We start from the raw sequence: 18,418 nt of genomic DNA on the forward strand, positions 1-18,418 counted from the left end.
CCGATCCATGGTTTATGACGCTAGTTGTTGATCAACAGCAGCGAACGGTTCCACATTTACATATGAGAAGCAGAGTGGCGCAGCGGAAGCGTGCTGGGCCCATAACCCAGAGGTCGATGGATCGAAACCATCCTCTGCTACTTAGACTTGTTTCTCCTTTGGCAGTGTACTTCAGGCAAAATGCAGTAATGCTATAGTTGTTCAAAATGTTGCGTATGTTGTTTAAGGCTTTACCCTTCATTCAGTCTGCTTGTTCATGGGGAAATGACCTCTCTTTAATCTGGTGAAAATCGCCAGCCTTTCACTCTTAAAACATTCGTTATCCCCAGTGTTGATGATCTTGAAGTGTCAATTTCAGATTAGCATTACAGGTAAACATAATTCAATTTCGATATCGCAAAAGAATTGCCTGACGACCAGTAATTGAAGAATGCTTGAGTGCAAATACAATCCGACAAGCAAAGAGTACAATCTTTTGCTTCTTAAAAAGCCTTCCATTGACTCAAAAATCGCCATTCAAGCCAATGAAGGATACCAGCTCGCAGTGGTGGGATTCGCACCCTAAACTCCGAAGAGACTGGAACCTTAATCCAGCACCTTGGACTGCTCAGCCACACTACCCTGTTTTGTCACGCTCAAGCCTTCAAAACCTACAGCAACCGATCCATGGTTTATGTTGCTAATTGCTGATCAACAGCAGTGAACGATTCCTCGATTATGTGTGAGAAGCAGAGTGGCGCAGCAGAAGCGTGCTGGGCCCATAACCCAGAGGTCGATGGATCGAAACCATCCTCTGCTATTTAGACTTGTTTCTCCTTTGGCAGTGTACTACAGGCAAAATGCAGTAATACTGTAGTTGTTCAAAATGTTGCATTTGTTGTTTAAAGCTTTACCCTTCATTCAGTCTGCTTGTTCATGGGAAAATAACCTCTCCTCAATTCATCCGTTTTAATCTGGTGACAATTGCCAGCCTTTCACTATTAGACCATTCGATATCTCCAATGTTAGTGATCTTGAAGTGTCAATTTCAGATTAGCATTACAGGTAAACATAATTAAATTTAGAAATTGGAAAATAATTGCCAGACGACCAGATTGATGAAGAATGCATAAGTGCAAATAGAATCCGACAAGCAAAGAATACAATCTCTTGCTTCTTAAAAAGCCTTCCATTGACTCAAAAATCTCCATTCAAGACAATGAAGGATACCAGCTAGCAGTGGTGGGATTCGCACCCTCAACTCCGAAGAGACTGGAACCTTAATCCAGCACCATGGACTGCTCGGCCACACTACACTGTTTTGTCACGCTCAAGCCTTCAAAACGTACAGCAACCGATCCATGGTTTATGACGCTAGTTGTTGATCAACAGCAGCGAACGGTTCCACATTTACGTATGAGAAGCAGAGTGGCGCAGCGGAAGCGTGCTGGGCCCATAACCCAGAGGTCGATGGATCGAAACCATCCTCTGCTACTTAGACTTGTTTCTCCTTTGGCAGTGTACTTCAGGCAAAATGCAGTAATGCTATAGTTGTTCAAAATGTTGCGTATGTTGTTTAAGGCTTTACCCTTCATTCAGTCTGCTTGTTCATGGGGAAATGACCTCTCTTTAATCTGGTGAAAATCGCCAGCCTTTCACTCTTAAAACATTCGTTATCCCCAGTGTTGAAGATCTTGAAGTGTCAATTTCAGATTAGCATTACAGGTAAACATAATTCAGTTTCGATATCGCAAAAGAATTGCCTGACGACCAGTAATTGAAGAATGCTTGAGTGCAAATACAATCCGACAAGCAAAGAGTACAATCTTTTGCTTCTTAAAAAGCCTTCCATTGACTCAAAAATCTCCATTCAAGCCAATGAAGGATACCAGCTCGCAGTGGTGGGATTCGCACCCTAAACTCCAAAGAGACTGGAACCTTAATCCAGCACCTTGGACTGCTCGGCCACACTACCCTGTTTTGTCACGCTCAAGCCTTCAAAACCTACAGCAACCGATCCATGGTTTATGTTGCTAATTGCTGATCAACAGCAGTGAACGATTCCTCGATTATGTGTGAGAAGCAGAGTGGCGCAGCGGAAGCGTGCTGGGCCCATAACCCAGAGGTCGATGGATCGAAACCATCCTCTGCTATTTAGACTTGTTTCTCCTTTGGCAGTGTACTACAGGCAAAATGCAGTAATACTGTAGTTGTTCAAAATGTTGCATTTGTTGTTTAAAGCTTTACCCTTCATTCAGTCTGCTTGTTCATGGGAAAATAACCTCTCCTCAATTCATCCGTTTTAATCTGGTGACAATTGCCAGCCTTTCACTATTAGACCATTCGATATCTCCAATGTTAGTGATCTTGAAGTGTCAATTTCAGATTAGCATTACAGGTAAACATAATTACATTTAGAAATTGGAAAATAATTGCCAGACGACCAGATTGATGAAGAATGCATAAGTGCAAATAGAATCCGACAAGCAAAGAATACAATCTCTTGCTTCTTAAAAAGCCTTCCATTGACTCAAAAATCTCCATTCAAGACAATGAAGGATACCAGCTAGCAGTGGTGGGATTCGCACCCTCAACTCCGAAGAGACTGGAACCTTAATCCAGCACCATGGACTGCTCGGCCACACTACCCTGTTTTGTCACGCTCAAGCCTTCAAAACGTACAGCAACCGATCCATGGTTTATGACGCTAGTTGTTGATCAACAGCAGCGAACGGTTCCACATTTACGGAAGAGAAGGAGAGTGGCGCAGCGGGAGAGTGCTGGGCCCATAACCCAGAGGTCGATGGATCGAAACCATCCTCTGCTACTTAGACTTGTTTCTCCTTTGGCAGTGTACTTCAGGCAAAATGCAGTAATGCTATAGTTGTTCAAAATGTTGCGTATGTTGTTTAAGGCTTTACCCTTCATTCAGTCTGCTTGTTCATGGGGAAATGACCTCTCTTTAATCTGGTGAAAATTGCCAGCCTTTCACTCTTAAAACATTCGTTATCCCCAGTGTTGATGATCTTGAAGTGTCAATTTCAGATTAGCATTACAGGTAAACATAATTCAATTTCGATATCGCAAAAGAATTGCCTGACGACTAGATTGATGAAGAATGCTTGAGTGCAAATACAATCCGACAAGCAAAGAATACAATCTTTTGCTTCTTAAAAAGCCTTCCATTGACTCAAAAATCTCCATTCAAGACAATGAAGGATACCAGCTAGCAGTGGTGGGATTCACACACTCAACTCCGAAGAGACTGGAACCTTAATCCAGCACCTTGGACTGCTCGGCCACACTACCCTGTTTTGTCACGCTCAAGCCTTCAAAACGTACAGCAACCGATCCATGGTTTATGTTGCTAATTGCTGATCAACAGCAGTGAACGATTCCTCGATTATGTGTGAGAAGCAGAGTGGCGCAGCGGAAGCGTGCTGGGCCCATAACCCAGAGGTCGATGGATCGAAACCATCCTCTGCTATTTAGACTTGTTTCTCCTTTGGCAGTGTACTACAGGCAAAATGCAGTAATACTGTAGTTGTTCAAAATGTTGCATTTGTTGTTTAAAGCTTTACCCTTCATTCAGTCCCCTTGTTCATGGGAAAATAACCTCTCCTCAATTCATCCGTTTTAATCTGGTGACAATTGCCAGCCTTTCACTATTAGACCATTCGATATCTCCAATGTTAGTGATCTTGAAGTGTCAATTTCAGATTAGCATTACAGGTAAACATAATTAAATTTAGAAATTGGAAAATAATTGCCAGACGACCAGATTGATGAAGAATGCATAAGTGCAAATAGAATCCGACAAGCAAAGAATACAATCTCTTGCTTCTTAAAAAGCCTTCCATTGACTCAAAAATCTCCATTCAAGACAATGAAGGATACCAGCTAGCAGTGGTGGGATTCGCACCCTCAACTCCGAAGAGACTGGAACCTTAATCCAGCACCATGGACTGCTCGGCCACACTACCCTGTTTTGTCACGCTCAAGCCTTCAAAACGTACAGCAACCGATCCATGGTTTATGACGCTAGTTGTTGATCAACAGCAGTGAACGGTTCCACATTTACGTATGAGAAGCAGAGTGGCGCAGCGGAAGCGTGCTGGGCCCATAACCCAGAGGTCGATGGATCGAAACCATCCTCTGCTACTTAGACTTGTTTCTCCTTTGGCAGTGTACTTCAGGCAAAATGCAGTAATGCTATAGTTGTTCAAAATGTTGCGTATGTTGTTTAAGGCTTTACCCTTCATTCAGTCTGCTTGTTCATGGGGAAATGACCTCTCTTTAATCTGGTGAAAATCGCCAGCCTTTCACTCTTAAAACATTCGTTATCTCCAGTGTTGATGATCTTGAAGTGTCAATTTCAGATTAGCATTACAGGTAAACATAATTCAATTTCGATATCGCAAAAGAATTGCCTGACGACCAGATTGATGAAGAATGCTTGAGTGCAAATACAATCCGACAAGCAAAGAGTACAATATTTTGCTTCATAAAAAGCCTTCCATTGACTCAAATATCTCCATTCAAGCCAATGAAGGATACCAGCTCGCAGTGGTGGGATTCGCACCCTCAACTCCGAAGAGACCGGAACCTTAATCCAGCACCTTGGACTGCTCGGCCACACTACCATGTTTTGTCGCGCTCAAGCCTTCAAAACCTACAGCAACCGATCCATGGTTTATGTTGCTAATTGCTGATCAACAGCAGTGAACGATTCCTCAATTATGTGTGAGAAGCAGAGTGGCGCAGCGGAAGCGTGCGAAACCATCCTCTGCTATTTAGACTTGTTTCTCCTTTGGCAGTGTACTTCAGGCAAAATGCAGTAATACTATTGTTGTTCAAAATGTTGCGTATGTTGTTTAAGGCTTTACCCTTCATTCAGTCTGCTTGTTCATGGGGAAATGACCTCTCCTCAATTCATCCTCTTTAATCTGGTGAAAATTGCCGGCCTTTCACTATTAGAACATTGGATATCCCCAATGTTAGTGATCTTGAAGTGTCAATATCAGATTAGCATTACAGGTAAACATAATTAAATTTAGATATTGGAAAATAATTGCAGGTAACCAGATTGTTGAAGAATGCATGAGTGCAAATAGAATCCGACAAGCAAAGAGTACAATCTTTTGCTTCTTAAAAAGCCTTCCATTGACTCAAAAATCTCCATTCAAACCAACGAAGGATAACCACTGGCAGGATTCGAAACCATGCTCTTTAATCGGGTGAGAATTGCCTGCGTTCACTATTAGACCATGAGAAATTGTCAATGTTATTTGTCTTGAAGTGCCCATTTCAAATTACCATTGCAGGTAAACATAACTAAAATTTAGATATCAGAAAAGAATTGCCAGACGACCAGATTGTTCAAGAATGCGAGAGTGGAAATAGAATCTAAAAAGCAAAGAGTACGTTATTTTGGTTCTTAAAAAGCCTTTCATTGATTCTAATATACTCAAGCAAGTCAATTGATGGATAGCAGTTGGCAGTGGTGGGCTTTGAACCCACACCTCCAGAGGGACTGGAACCTTAATCTAGCGCCTTGGGCTACTCGGCCACACTACAGTTTCGACCATTTGTTAAATTCAATACAATATCTGATTGGTTCTCCACACTTGATTTCGCAAATGTCTGTGCCTTGATAGGTGGTCTGACAGTTCACTCTTAAATGTCCGGAGTGAAAAATCAATACTGAGGTCAAGATCAAGACATCAATATTTAACATTTTACATTGTTTGCTCATTATTTTGATATGAAATACGTATTCGGGCAGTTTACATGGCGAGTCTGCGACACGAAGACGCAATGACTGTGTTGCGGAGTGGCCTCGCGTGCATATGGTGTCGGCGAAGACGAACAATTCTGAATCCTGCCTCCAAAGTGGAAGAATTTTATTGCAGGGGATTGAGGGGGCCTCGCTATGCATGCATATCAAAGGCTCCCGCAGTGCGACACCGTGCCGATAACGTCAGCACTCGTACAGTCACATTGGGCGTACGCAGCGGTGCTACTAAACATTATAAACAGCAAATATGGCGGAATGTCGGCTTTATTTACTGTTTTAATAATATTTTTAAATTAAAAATGGTGAATGTTTCCATTTTTGTGCCTTTTTGAACAAAAGAAAAATGCCATCACTTGGAGTGGGCGGGCATATTTTTTTCCGGGCTGAGGTACTTTGGTGGGGTCAAAGTGCATCATTCGCTGTCACCTTTTAAATCTGCACTGCACCCTAGGGCCTGGCACGAATACTACATCGTTTTCATGCTGAATGCATTGTTCGAATGGAGACGGGCAAATGCAAATTTGAAATTTTTCGTATTCACCATGTAAACGGCCCCAGAGTTAACTATGTTACAAACTTCAGATTGAATCGAAATGTCAAGGTTGTCGGACAGACATTTAAACATTAATTTAATAAATAAATAAAAACACAGAGCAACTGACAGTACAACTATATGTGTTAATTAGGGGTGTAACGGTACACAAAAATCTCAGTTCGGTGCGTACTTCGGTTTTCATTTTTGGTACAGTAAGAAAACAAAATGCAAAATATAAATGTGCTAGTTGTTTATTACACACTTTTGTGCTTTCAACTACAGGAACATTAGCCTATACAAAGCTAGAATTCTGCTCAAAAATAGAAAATACAATATTCTGAAATGTAGATGTTTTGAAAAACAAAATAAAAATAAATAACTTTGGCTAAGACTTTTTCTTTAAAAATATATCTGATGTGCAAAATTGAACAGTTGCAACACTGAACAGTTTCAAGTTTCTCATATTAACTTGATGACCACAGCCTCAAAAAGTAAGGTTATTAGGGCTGTCAAACGATTAAAATTTTTCATTGTCACAATGATTGTAACCACAGCTTAAAAATTAATTAATCATAATTAATCGCAATTCAAACCATCTCTAAAATATGCCATATTTTTCTGTAAATTGTTTTTGGAATGGAAAGATAAGACACAAGACGGATGTACACATTCAACATACTGTACATAAGTACAATCCACAAGATGGCATTAACATTAACATTATTTCTGTTGAAGACATTTTCTTTTTCTCTGCAAAAACAAACACACAACAGAGCCTTAGAACAGTAACAAAACAATATTATTTATAATCTATGCAAAATGTGTGTAGTGCACACATAAATGTGGCCCTCCTCCCTACTCGTCCTCTAGCCAGTCGCTGAGGCAAACCAACTTATTTACATTTTCTGAGAGTTGTTCCGTCTATATTCTTTTTTAATTTGAATCCCCCACCCAGAGGGCCAACCTGATTTTCTTCCATGTTTACATTTAACCGTTACCCACGCTGCTCACTGCACTTCTGAGTGGTGCGACAGCCCTGGCCGTTTAATTGTTATCTTTTTTGACGCTGTCAGTCACCTGATCGTCGCGTCTGCCAGCTGGCTGCCTCCCCTTCCAACGTGACTTACTCTGATTGACGCCGGACGGGCAGACGTCACCGCTGCCGCTGATGGGCCACCCGAAGAAGGGTGCCAAATTCAAAAACTAGCCACTGTCTGTCATGTATCCATTGTGCAGGGCTTCGTTTACATTTGCGGCAATAACGACACTTGCTTTACGGCAGCTAAGCCGATACAAGGTAGTTTGAGCTCGCATCCCCGCGTGTGTGTTGTATTGTGCCTGAGTCTTGTTAACCAAATAAAGGCAGCATTAACAAAAGTAATCTGACCGGTTGTCATTTTACAGTCAACACTCTGAGAGTTCGCAATTTCGCATTTGACAGCATACGTGCCTCGTACCTCCTCGCCAGTTGTTTGCTCGCCATTCATTCACCTGTGCATTTGATCGCTATTTTGTTACACTCCCGCTTTTTCAGTGAGGTATTTTGTGTTCATTCGTTATTGGATCGTTTTTGTTCACCACTGTAAATAAGAGCACCGCAGCAGTAGAGGTAAACTGATGTTTTCGTTCAACCCGTTTTGTTTAGTGTAGAAGCCAGGGTAGTGGCTGTCTTGTTATTTCCTTTTTACGATCAAGGTTTACATAGCGGGTGGGGTTTAAGTGTAGTTTCATTTTGTTTGTTGTTTTGGCTTACACTGAAGCCAGCTTCTTCCGCATTTTGTATATTTTGTTCATTGCGAGTTCGACTTGTGTGAATAAATTTGTGTCTACTTGCAACCTGTGTGCGTGGCCCATTTTATGTTATGCCCTCAGCGAGCCGTCCGTGGGACATGACAGTGGGATTATGGGATGCATGAGCAGGCATTCTGCGCTTGCGTTAAATTCGTCAAATATTTTAACGTGATTCATTAAAAAAATTAATTACCGCCCGTTAACGCGCTAAATTTGACAGCACTTTACATTACGTCAGAAACTCGTTCGGTACGCCTCCGTTCCGAACCGAGCACCACGTACCGAAACGGTTCGATACAAATACATGTACCGTTACACCCTTATTGTTAATGCCAATTTTTTTTTTAATACTATTAGTACGCATGACTGGCTGGTGATTAGTCCAGAGTCTACTTATATAAAAGGGATAAACTCCAGCTTAGATTGTATCCCAATGGTGTTTGAGTGGTATACAAAATGAATGTACAGATGAATGAATGTTATTTAATAATCTAAAACCAGAGGTGGGTAGTAACACGTTACACTTACTTGAGTAACTTTTTGAGAAAAATGTATTTCTTAGAGTAGTTTAACCACAAAATTCTTTGTACTTTTACTTTAGATTTGTGAAGAAGAAATACTACTCTTACTCCACTACTTTGGGCTTCACCAGAGTTATTCTACATGTTGACTATTTTTTCCAGAGATGCCAGCAGGAGCGCTACCAGTTTCACCAATGAGATTCCGCTACAATAAACACATGATTCCCCTCACACCCCCATCACGGTGCTGGGTGATGGCTGCCAGTCGGGAACCTGGCAGCCACAGTAATAGGGTGGTAGGTGGGTCCCACACTTTTTCTATATGGCGTGGCTCCCGGGGTGTGGCCTCCCCTCTGCCTCGGCTGCCGGCCGCGGGAGTGGGTTGGGGGGTCGGGTCTCCGATCTTGCATCGCCCCGTGGCAGTTCCTGGGCGTTCTCCTGCCTCCGCCTTCCCCTCTCTTCTCTGGCTGGGCATCCGCCCTGCGCTCCGTCGCGGGTCGCTGGCTGGGCGCCGGTGTATCAGCGGGGTGTCGCCTGCACCGGCGGGGGACCCTGCCTTGCCTGGGGCTTGGTGGGCCGCTGGGGGTCCCGTGGCGTGCCGTGCCGGTTGGGGGGCTGTGGCTGTGGCTCGTGGCCCGGGTGGGCGGGGGTGGGTGTAGGCGTGGGGTTGGTGATGCGTCCCCTCCTGCCATCCTTGAAGGCCGGTTGATGGGCGCGCGTGTGGCCCGGGGGACCACCCTGGGTCCCGGGTTGGGGGGCGGTGGCTCCTTTGCTGGGCGGCTGGAGGAGGGATGGGCTGCACATGGCCCCCCCAACCCGCCGCCCGCCCTCCCTCCCCAGGCTGGCTGGGTGGGGGCCGTGGCCCTGGGTTGGCGCCTGCGCGGTTTCTCCGCCCGTCTGCGTGGCTGTCGCGCGCCCGGTGGGGCTTGCGTGCTGCTGGATGTGGTAGGGCATGCTCGGGTTGGGGGTTCCGGTGCCGGGATTGGCGATGCGGCGGCGTAGGGTTGGTCGCCAACGGGCTTACACTCATAAGAGATTCACACGATTACTGGGTTCTAGATCACAGAACTGATTTGTGTACACTCTACCCCTTTCAATCACTTAGCTTATAGTCTTATAGACACCCCCACCCCCATTCTCCTCTTTCACTGGCCAATTGGCCCCCACATGGTGTAAACCGGAAATACATCTCACTGACGATAGCACCAGCATATTAGTAACTAGTTTAGATGTTCAATGTATTTCTTGTTGTTTATGTGTTTCTTTTCTTTCTTCTCTTGTATTTCTTTTCTTCTGTCCCCCCATAATCCCTTCCTGTTCGCTGCTTTGTCATAATAAAAAGGTATTTTGAAGGATCACAATGGGAGGATGTCAGACTCTCCATGTGAAACATTAAAACTGTTCAGAATCCGGGCACTTAGACTTCCATTCTCTGTGTCAAACAGCTGAACAGGACAGGTTTAAAAAAAAACAACAACAAAAAAAAACACATGATTCCATTATAGCATTCATTAATTTGGCTATGTAATAGTCCAGCTATAGTAATATAGTATAGTACATAGTAAAAAATATGCATCATTTTAAAAATCAGACATTGTAAACAGTTACTCACAATGTTGCTCATTACTTGGATATTCTTTCCGAGAAAGTCTTGAGTATTTTTTTGGATGACTATTTTTACTTGCGTAATAATATTTGAAATAACGCTACGCTTACTTGAGTAAAATTTTTGGCCACTTTACCCAACTCTGTCTAAAACGATACCAATATGGGGGAAAGGGGCATCTATTGGATCTTGTGGACCTTACCAAAGGACCTTACATGATATAACAAGCAAAAAATAAATAATTTCAAGGTCCAATGTTCCGAAATAAATATAGCATTGGGGGGGGGGTAAGCCCTGTGTGGGCGCACATGCACAGGGACAAACATACACTTATCTGTACTTTCCTTCAATGAGGCTTGGAACAAGAATGCCTCTTCCTATGATGAGAGATACTGTGCACATTTATGCAAGAGGCACTGCAGCGTAACTTCATTGATTATTTCAATCTCCGGACATACAGATAGAGTTTCAAATTCATCCGCACACTGGCCAAGTTCCTCCTGATAAAACGTTGAGGAGGAAAATGACTTTCCAGGAGATGTTTGTATCGTCTGTTGTAATATTATTTCTTCTACAACTGACTGGAGCGAGTGTCCGACATCTGAAACTGTCATAAGGCATTGCTATTGCCGCATGATTCGATGTGTTTTCAGTTAGTATGTTAAGAAGTCAAATGTCATTTCTAGCTTACATTTGAAAAATGCCACATTTTCTTTATTTGCCCATGTTCATATAATCACATTATATTATCTTGTCTAAATCTACAAATCCTAAAATAGGGACATATTGTGGTGGCATCAGGAAAAATACTTTGGTAGAGTAAAACGGAAGCTGAGGATTTGTCAATATTTGATGAAAACTCGCAGAAGAGAAAGAACAGAGCCAGCCAGCTGGCTGTGGTCCAACAAGTGAAATCGCCTTCCAGACCCCAATCAAAATGTGGGGCTTAATTTGAAAAACACATTTCTAATGAAAAATGATGACAGGCCAACATCTACACAGCTACAATACTTTACATGATGTTTTGTAAGGACAATAAACCACAAACCAAAAACTAGTCATTATATGTTTAGTTCACATCATTCCGGACTAAAAAAAAAAAAAAAAAAATGAAATAACTTCAACTTCATATCAACTGCTTCTAAAATTCTGTTGTTTTAAAGGTAATAATGATCACTTTTGATTGACATGATCTTGGATCACACTGTGCAAATGTACTGTATCTAATGACATGGCTCGGAATCATACTACACCAGGGGTCCTCAAATACAAATCTTGAAGGTCCAAAATTTTTTTTTTTTCATACAAGCATGGGTCCATTTATTAATGTCGGTCAAGTACAAGGCAGGTCGAAGGTGGTTTTCTTTTGACCAAACCGAAATTCAATGTATATTCTGATTCAATAAAATTAACATTTTTTTTAACTTTAAAAAAAAAAAAAAATAAATAAATAAAAAACAACAACATGTGAGTACAATGTTTACACATGGACACTAAATAATTGACGAGATCTGTCATTAAGGTGCAAACAATAACTATTGACAGTACATTTTGTAACCGTAAAACACTGCTGGACAAAAAGAAAACGTGCATGTAGCAAACATAACAATTATTGACAGTAACTTTAACTGTAAAAGACTGCTCAATAAGGGAAATGGCATTTGGGGGTCACAAAGCTGTTTACTCACACAGTACTTAGTGCGTCTTGTGGTTGATAAATCTGAGAGTGAGATTTGATTTTTGTTGTCATTTCCTCCTTTTTCTTTCTCTTTGAACATTGCTGTCAGTACTTCAGTCATACACTCTTTTATTATTTATCCATCAGAGAACGGCTTCTTATGTTTGGCCAACACCCACGATACTCTAAGTGAGAACTCTGTTGCAATTTGTTTTTGTGTCATAGATTTAACAATAACCTTGCTTGACTCTTGATATGACTGCTTCAACCTGTTAATTTTTTGCCTTCTTAATTCTGATTTAGAGGGAAACTTATCTTCAAAAGAGCTTTGCTCTTCAACGTAATGGCGTTTCACATTTTCACTTTTTATCAGAGCAACTGTCTTTAAGCATATTCAGCACATGGGTTTGGCACTTGCAGTTGGTAAAATGGACGCATATTTGTCATTCCGTTCCTCATTGAAACGTCATTCCATTCCTCATTGAAACGGCGATTTTCATTGTCCACTTTTCTTCTCTTGGTCAACTTCGAGCATGCCATTTTGTTAGAGTTGATCTTCTACTGGTGGCATGTGTGGTAATAGTGAACGTTGCTTAACGTTGTGATCTTGAACGTTGCCCGCATGCAGCGAGAGTGCCAGGGTATAACACTGGGAAATTAATAAATCACGTTTGGTCACAGTATGAATCACGTTCTTGAATGAAAAAACAAACAGATTGCAAAGTGCCGGGCGCGACCCATGTTTGAGGTTGCTGACACTGCTGCGGTCCGTCCATGCTAGCTACTAGCATGCAGGCACTCTCAGCCAATCAGTACATCCATGCACGCTCTCTCAGCCAATCAGCGCATCCATGCAGACTCAGCCAATCAGTGCATCGTTGTCATAGAGATGAAAACAGAAGTGAGAACATGGAAGACATTTGACTAAAAATGAAACAGAATTTAGCGATAGAATAGTAGAGTATCGCAAAAGATCGGCGATTCATACAAATGATGTATGTTGAAAAAAAGTTTGGGTTTTTTTTCTTTCGTTTTTTCGTTCGTCCGTGGGTCCGCAGAGAGGTGTGCCGTGGTCTGGTCATGGACCGCGGTTCACTAATTAAGGACCTCGGTACTACACCATTTTTAAAAAATCTGATAATTTACGGTAAAATACTGGCAGCGGTGGTTCAATCCTCACAACAAGTCGCACAAATAGTGAAAATACATGGATTACCTGCAGAAGCCATTTTTATGTGCAAAATATTTAGTCTATCGCTCAAAATTAAATTTCTCTGTCAATGAACATGTCTGTGCTGTGAGAATGACAAGTCATGTTTTCATTATGTACAGACAAGACAGTTAAATTGCTTAGTCATGCTCTCAGTTACTCCCCAGAAAGCAAAATGTAACTGGAGCGGACATAGGCCAGATCTACTGCAAATTTCGGCCCAACTTCGTAAAGCATATTTGCTTCAGTGTCTTTTTGAACAATGGCCCAAAATGAGGATGGAGTCACTTGCCGGATCAGCAACCAGTTTTGGGCCAGAACTGGTCCAAAGTAGCAGACATGACATTAATGTATGGCCTGGATGTGGCACACGTTACCCAATCTGGGCCAGATATATATCAAAACCGTTTTCATTATTAAATTTGGAGTCCATTTTGTTCCATGTATAGTACTGTAATGTGTTTATATTGCAAATTAGTCTATTAAAAGCGATACTGACAACACTTCTTTTTCAGGTCATTTATTAATGCTAACATATTATTACAACATACAAAAACATAATTGTTTTTTTCACAAAATATTTTATTTGGGATGAGCAACTCAACATTAAAGATGACCCATTTTTAGATTGTAAACAACAAATTGTACTTGTTAAAGTCCTGGGGTAACGGGGGACCTAATTCATTGACGATGAGAGGGAGTGGTAGATAGCATCCAAAGAATCTGGTGACCAGTTTGGTGATAGAACAGGTGAACGGGCAGGCAGGCGAAAAGCAAATCAGGATCTACGGGGGGAACACAAAAATGAGCTCAGTATCAGGATTACAAGATTCTATGCTAGCTGAAAGTCACATACTTACTGGTGAATTGTTGATCTGGCGATGATGTGAGGCCAAGGACCGGTTTAAGTAAGCTGCTAACGATGATCAGCGGCACCTGGTCCCAGGCTCACCCATCTGTGCAATCAATGCGACAATTAAGGCAAAACTGTCATAGTGCTGATCCAGGCTGCATCTGGCCCACTGACGTTAAGCAGGAGTATGAGCATGTCTGGTGTGCACGGTCCGCCCCAGAACAGTGCGTAACCTATCATTTGAACTGTCATATAGTGCTTATCCGGGCCGCATCTGGCACACTGACATTAAGCTTTTGTGACTGCTATGCGGATCTGGCATGACAGCAAGAGTACAATCTTTTGGTTCTGAAAAAGCATTCCATTGTTTTGAAAATCTTTAATCAAGTCAAATGAAGGATGCCAGATGGCAGTGATGGGATTTGAACCCACGACTCTCGAACCTTAATCCAGCGCCTTGGACCGCTCGGCCACACTACCCTGTCATTGAAAAACACATGAGTGCAAATAAAACCATATAGATAAAGAGTAAAATCTTTGGGTTCTTAAAAACCCTTCCATTGACTCAAAAGTCTTCAATCCTGCCAAAGGAAGAAAAGCAGGTGGCAGTGGTGGGATTCGAACCTATACCTCCTGAGAGACTGGAACCAAACTCCACCATCTTGGACGACTCTGCCACACTCCCGTGTTTTGCGACTTTAAGACATCACAACCCGAAAGCAATCGATCCAAGGTTTCTGTTACTAATTGTCGATCACCGTCAGTGAAATATTCCAGTTTTGCACATGAAATTGCTAGCTGAGTGGCGCAATAGAAGCGTGCTGGGCGAAACCATCCTCTGCTACTATGGAGGTATCTTCTTTGACATTGTCCTGGTGGCAAAATGACGTACATTTCGTTTCAAGCTTTACCGTTTAGTCTGCTGGATCATGGGCAAATGACCTCTCCTCAATTCATGCTCTTTAATCTGGTGAGAATTGCCAACCTTCACTATTAGAACATGAGAAATCCCCAATGTTCGTGTTCTTGAAGTGTCCATTTTGGATTAGCATTACAGGTAAAGATAATTAAATTTAGATATTGGCAGCAAACTATAGACCAATATCCTTAATGAATACAGATATTAAAATGATTGCAAAGGCTTTAGCTACTAGATTAGAACAAACTCTTCCCACTATAATTCATAAAGACCAGACCGGCTTTATTAAAGGACGTAACTCTACAAACAATATAAGACGCTTGTTAAATCTTATTAATATTGCACAGAATTATAAACAGAAAGCAATTATCCTCTCTTTGGACGCAGAAAAAGCATTTGACAAAGTCAACTGGTTTTTTCTCTTCAAAGTTTTGGAAAAATTTGGCTTCGGTGAGCCATTTATCCGCTGGATAAAAATATTCTACAACGCCCCAAAAGCCACTGTAAACACAAACGGGGTCATTTCACAAAGTTTCTGTCTTCAAAGGGGAACTCGACAAGGCTGTCCACTCTCAACCCTATTATTCGCTCTATTTATTGAACCATTAGCAATTGCAATAAGACAAAACGCTAATATCAAAGGGATCTGCTCGCACACATCGGAACACAAAATTAACTTATACGCAGACGATATACTTTTATATCTAGAAAAAACAGAATCCTCCCTACATGAGACTTTTGAACTAATAAAGACATTTTCACAAATATCAGATTATGCTATAAATTGGTCAAAATCAATTATAATGCCCTTATCAACAAACTCATGGAATCCTGCAAATCAAAATCACAATATTCCAATAGGGAATATAAAGTATCTTGGAATCAACATTTCACCGAAACTTACAGAATTAACTAAACTAAACCATACACCCCTCCTAGCAAAAATATGTGAAGATTTGACACACTGGAATAATCTACCCATCTCACTTTTGGGCCGGATAGCAACAGTCAAAATGAAAGTATTACCACAAATAAACTATTTGTTCTCAATGATCCCCTTTAAACCCACTCAAAAATGGTTTCAAGACCTAGACTCAGCCGTCACAAAATTCTACTTTAAAAACAAGAAAAACAGAATTAGCCTTGCCAAATTGCAAAGAAATAAACCAGAGGGGGGTCTAGAGGCCCCTAATTTCCAACACTATTATATAGCAAATCAAATACAATATCTTATTAGGTGGTTATATCTTAACACTGAACAACAGTCATGGCTAGAATTAGAGCAAACAGACTGCAACCAAATACAATTGGCAAACCTCCCCTTTATTAGTTCTAGTATTAAGCACCATAGCTGCTTCAAAAACCCAATGATAGCATGTACCTTGAAAGCCTGGTGGAGAGGTATGGAAATTACGTAATCACAACAAGCCCCGTGTAAATTCTCACCAATCTGGCACAACCCAGACTTTGGAGTTAATAAAATTCCTATTTATTTCAGCACATGGGATTATACGGGAATAAACCAGTTACAGCATTTGTTTAAAGATAATACATTCATGTCATATGAAAAAATATTACAAGATTTCCAGATCAAAGGGGTCAATTTCCTTCAATACAATAAAATCAGGGCAGCCATCAGAAGCAAATTTCCATCACTAACGGGTACGTTAGACCCACCACCTTTCGTAAATAAAATAATAAATATACATCCTCAACAAAAAAAAAAACTTTCAAAAGTATATAAAGCCCTCTCATGTAACAACTCTACTTGCCTACCAATCGAAAAATGGAATAACGAACTTTCGGTAACATTAGATAATAACTATTGGTCCAACATCTGCAAAAATACATTTATAATGACAAAGAATAAGAACCTTCAGCTTATACAGTTCAAAATACTGCACAGATGGCATATTACTCAATCTAAAATGCACAAAATGGGGTTCTCCCAATCCGATAAATGTACAAGCTGCAACGAAGATACTTTAGATACATACTTTCATGCTCTTTGGCAATGTAAACCAATACAAGATTTCTGGGCACAGGTAACCAAGAAACTCTCTTTCCTATTGAACTGCAGGATTCCATTGTCTCCAACTCTTTGTCTGCTTGGCGATCTGAATACAGTGAATATCTCTATCCATCAAACCCGTCCACTACTAGCAAGTCTAACGATAGCCAAAAAAACAATATTGTTGAATTGGAAAAACAAACAAAACATTATCATTAACCAATGGCTAAATCTAATCATTGAATATATAACATTAGAGAAAATATCTGCCAAACAGACAAATAAAATGGACAAATACGAACAACAGTGGGAAACGGTCGCAAGAATGATGAACATAGAATAAGGATTCTCTCTCACCTGCGAAGGAATGCCACAAAAATAATAAAAATGTATACATAAATTGATGTATGCGGGGTGTCCAGGGAAGTTGTATGCATCCTTCTGCAGCTGGAAAACTGGACATGTTTAAATCCGAACTGTTTTATACACTCCCAACAGCATGTAATAAATACTTTTTCTTCCTTCACAGTTTAGTCGGTCAATGGGCTTATTTTACAAGGATACTCATAGACAATTTGGTTTCCAGCTACTGGGGAACATATGCAACTTTTTTTGGAACACCCTATATATTACTTATCAGACTTGGAACAATTAAGGAACTATGCGTAAATAATACACTTCACTGGTCCTTGGCATACATCTAATGGTGTTTGATAAACCTCTTCTTCTGTCAGCTTTACAGGTGGAGTTTGTTGGCGTCCTGCCCTGGGCCATCCCGCCGCCGGTCTTGGCCCCCGGGATTTTCGGCCGGGGCTTGTCTGGTTGCGTCTGGCTGTGCGGGGGGTCCCGTCGGGCGCGCGCTGGTGTCGTGGGCGGGTGGGGGGGCCGCGCGGGTGCCGGTCCGGGGCCGCGGCCCTTCCCCGGCCGGCCGGGGTGGGGTGGAGTTGGGGTGGGGGCCGGGGGGTGTATGCGGCAGCCATGGTTCCCTCCCAGGTCCGCCCGGCCGGAGCCGCGTCTCCCTGTACCGGGTGCCGGGGAGGTGCCCTCTGGTGCCATACCGCGCGCCCCTCTTGGCCCGGGGGTGGGTTGTGGGGGGTGCGCTTCCCTCCCCTTGGTCTGTTTCCGGCCCTGTCTGCCTCCCTGGGCCGCGGCGGCCGCCGCTGCCCCCCGGCCGGCGGGGTCGTTTGCGGGGCCTCTTGGGGCCCGTGGGGCCTAGGATGAGGCTTGCTGTCCCTTGCCGGTGGGGTGGACGCCCCCTGGTCGCCGGCGCTTGGTGTGGCGCCTGCTCGGGGTGCGGGGTGGGTGCTCGGTGGGTGGGAGGGGGGTGGGCGGTCGCGGAGGCGCCGTGGGTGGTCTGGGGCGGGGATTGATCGAGGCCCTGACGCTTCTTCCGCCCTGGGGCCGGTGGTTCTGGTGGACGGGGCCACGCCCGCGGGAGCCTGCCTCTTAACACTAGAAGTCCCAGAGAATTCTAGTACTCCTACAAGTCCCAAGCAATGGCCGATATGGCCTTTCCCC

At 42.5% G+C, this 18,418-nt stretch overlaps 6 non-coding genes across 6 annotated transcripts; 5 read left to right on the top strand and 1 right to left on the bottom strand.

The window, feature by feature from the left end:
* The first annotated feature begins 68 nt into the window (after positions 1–68).
* trnam-cau (transfer RNA methionine (anticodon CAU)) lies at positions 69–140 on the top strand. The gene has a single exon. It is a non-coding gene; the product is annotated as a tRNA-Met (tRNA).
* A 1,261-nt stretch (positions 141–1,401) lies between these two features.
* trnam-cau (transfer RNA methionine (anticodon CAU)) lies at positions 1,402–1,473 on the top strand. The gene has a single exon. It is a non-coding gene; the product is annotated as a tRNA-Met (tRNA).
* A 587-nt stretch (positions 1,474–2,060) lies between these two features.
* Positions 2,061–2,132, top strand: trnam-cau (transfer RNA methionine (anticodon CAU)). Its single transcript has one exon. It is a non-coding gene; the product is annotated as a tRNA-Met (tRNA).
* A 1,262-nt stretch (positions 2,133–3,394) lies between these two features.
* Positions 3,395–3,466, top strand: trnam-cau (transfer RNA methionine (anticodon CAU)). Its single transcript has one exon. It is a non-coding gene; the product is annotated as a tRNA-Met (tRNA).
* A 602-nt stretch (positions 3,467–4,068) lies between these two features.
* Positions 4,069–4,140, top strand: trnam-cau (transfer RNA methionine (anticodon CAU)). The gene has a single exon. It is a non-coding gene; the product is annotated as a tRNA-Met (tRNA).
* Positions 4,141–14,377: 10,237 nt separating this feature from the next.
* trnal-aag (transfer RNA leucine (anticodon AAG)) lies at positions 14,378–14,450 on the bottom strand. Its single transcript has one exon. It is a non-coding gene; the product is annotated as a tRNA-Leu (tRNA).
* Positions 14,451–18,418: the final 3,968 nt, after the last annotated feature.

The sequence above is a fragment of the Corythoichthys intestinalis genome, chromosome 21, assembly GCF_030265065.1.
Source record: "Corythoichthys intestinalis isolate RoL2023-P3 chromosome 21, ASM3026506v1, whole genome shotgun sequence".
Classification (NCBI taxonomy): domain Eukaryota; kingdom Metazoa; phylum Chordata; class Actinopteri; order Syngnathiformes; family Syngnathidae; genus Corythoichthys; species Corythoichthys intestinalis.